The following is a 2,898-nucleotide window of genomic DNA, read 5'->3' as shown; positions in this document are numbered from 1 at the left end:
TCGGACAGTGTAAGACATGACAAAATAATAATTTATAAATTATCAAGGATTCATGAGGGAGTGGGGAGCGGGGAGGGAAGGGCAAAAATGAGGAGCTGATGCCGGGGGCTTACCTGGAGAGCAGATGTTTTGAGAATGATGAGGGTAACGAATGTACGAATGTGCTTGACACCATGGATGGATGGTTTGTGATAAGAGTCGTAAGAGCCCCCCGATAAAATGATGAAAAGGAGAAGAAGGGCATCCCATGGTGGTGGAGGTGCTTCCTGTCGCCTCCTGTCGGGAGGCACCCACCATCGGCTTCGCCTCTTTCAGTGATGCTGAAGACGGGCTGGTGGCAGTCTGCCCCCTTCACAGTGCATTTTCCCTTCTGGAGCCTGGTCTCTAAAGATGGGCCCCAAGGCACCACGGTTCCCGCATCCGGAGCTTACCTTTCTCCTGCACCTGCGCTCCTCCTGCGGCTCTCCTTCAGCCACGACACGCACTGGCAGCGGCACTGTGATGGCTGAGGCTGGGTTGTAAGAGGGCTGGTAGCGTCCCCCTTAGCCTCTCTGGCCATTCGCTCTAGGGAGTGGTTCTCAACCTGTGGGTCGTGACCCCTTTTGGAGGTCGAATGACCCTTTCACAGGGGTCGCCTAGGACCATCGGAAGACATATTTCTGTTGGTTGGGGGTCACCACCACATGTGGAACTGTATGAAAGGGCCGCGGCACGAGGAAGGCCGAGAACCACTGCTCTAGGGGAAGTGGGCCCCATGTAATGTCTCCCTCGCCTGAGACGACTGTGCTGGGAGGACACTGGTTACACGAAGGGCAGAAATTCTCAGCTGGCCGCCACTGTGCCCGGATTCTTGACGGGGCGTTGGTGATGTGACTGAAGACGCCATTGCAGACACGTGCCCGCTTGGGCCTTCACACGGCACCACCGCCCCAGCCACCGTCGACCGACATGAATTCTGTCCAGCGAGCTCAGACAGCGAAGGCCAGCCCAGTCCGATCATGCGTGCTCAGCTACCCATGGACGTGAGGGCCACATCACACAGTGGTTGTTCACCTCCACGTGGGGGGGATCACAGGGTTATGGAACGGGGCGACCCCCCCACTTGTCCTCTGATGGCTTCCATCACGGGGGACCCTATTTCTAATTAGTGGTCTTATAAGAAGTTACAAAACAGAGATCTGAAAGAATTGATGGTGTCTCTACATGGCTAGGGGGGATTTGTAGCCATTCTTTCCCTCAGCCGCCAGGGATACTGGGGTCCCCTGAAAGAAGCTCCCTAGAGATCAGGCAGGGAGATTGTGGGTCCTCTCCTTTCCAATTGATGGCTTCGCTCTTAAAGCAATGGCCTGACCGGTCTCTGATTTGGGGAGACCTAAATCAAGGCCGGAGAGCGATGGAGACAGAGGAGAAAGCAGGGAAGAGGTGATCAGGGGACTTGGTTTCCAAGGAAACCACCAGGTAATCAGGGAGCCCTCTGAAGTTCATTTTCTGTGTCGGTTGCAAAAGCCAGGCGCTGTCACCTTCCAAGTCAGAGCGGAGACGATGGGCCTTGTGGGGGGACCTGCGGGGCCAGCTTCCTCTGTAGACACCCCACCCCTCTCTGGCACTTCATGGAGTCAGGGTGTCCTCTCCAAGACAGACTCGGTGAGCCCAGCCCTGTCCGGCCCCGAGGAGCACCCCCCTCATTCTGGGGTGAGGCTGACACGGGACGCGTCCTCTTCCTTCCGGCTCCCCGGAACAAGGACGCTCTGCGCTCAATCAAATCCCTGTGTTCTGATGCCAGGCCGAGGCTAAAAATAAACATCCACAAAAACACCCACGTTTTCACTTCTGTTCTGCCACCGGCTGTGTGAGCAGCCCTCCCTCCTCTTCCTCTAACCACCTCCAGCTAGGCCGGACCCACCGGTAGGAGGTGCAGTCGGCTGGGCGCCGTGCCTAACCGAGACCTACCAGCAGCCACAAGCGTGGAAGTCCCTGATGACACCTCCCTGCTGACTTGCTGGCTGCAAATGCAAGGGCTTCCTCTCCCACCACGGTGGGGGCGGGGGCAGCTGTAAGCTCAGTGCTTCCCAGTCCCCCTCTCTTCTGACCTGATGCCCCCCCCCAAAAAAAAAGCAAACCAAAAAACAGCTCACAGCCATCAAGGTGCTGCTGGCTGATAGCGACCCTGCAGGACAGGGTCGAGGGGCCTCTGTGGGTTTCTGAGACGGTCACTCTTGATAAGAGTCGAAAGCTTCATCTTTCTCCCACTGGGGGATAGGGGGGTTTCCAACCGGTGACCTCGCGAATCCCAGCTGGATGTGTACTCCCTATGCCACCAGGGCTCCCCCCCTGGTTTGGGAATTCTCTGGAACAACTACGGTACCCAGGTACCTGTGATTACAGCTTCATTATAGCCAAAAAGATACAAATCAAGAGATGCCCAGGCCGAAGCTTGGCAGTGTTTACAGCATGACTCTTCCATGAGTCAAAACTAGACGAGATGGATGGACACCGTGGGCTCCAGCAGAGGCTTTTGCTCTCTGTACGCAGGGGGCGGCCTATAGAGACAGTGAGCAACAACCTCTCATGGGAATCAATGTCCTTGTCTAGCCAGGAAGCCAGGGAACCTTCGTGTCTAGAACTTGTGCTGGCAGTGCCCTTCTGTGATTCACACGCCAGTCCCTCTTCTGTGAGGTCAGGCTGTGTGCGCTGCTCATGAACCTACCAGGACTAACCAGTTCCCCCCCCCCAGCCCCCCCACCAGTCGTCTCATTCTGTCCTTGGCAGAGCCAGTTGGTTAGGTGTGGTCTGGGGTCTTTCTCGAAGACAGACATCTCAAATTTCTTTTTGTTTGTTTTGTTTTTTTTTGAGAGCTAGGCTCTCAGGAACTCAGGACCAGGATCAATTTTTTTTTAA

This window comes from Echinops telfairi, unplaced genomic scaffold (assembly GCF_000313985.2).
Source record: "Echinops telfairi isolate 266 unplaced genomic scaffold, ASM31398v2 ScPeMD7_7417;HRSCAF=8455, whole genome shotgun sequence".
Taxonomy (NCBI): Eukaryota; Metazoa; Chordata; class Mammalia; order Afrosoricida; family Tenrecidae; genus Echinops; species Echinops telfairi.
This window is presented reverse-complemented; position numbering follows the sequence as displayed.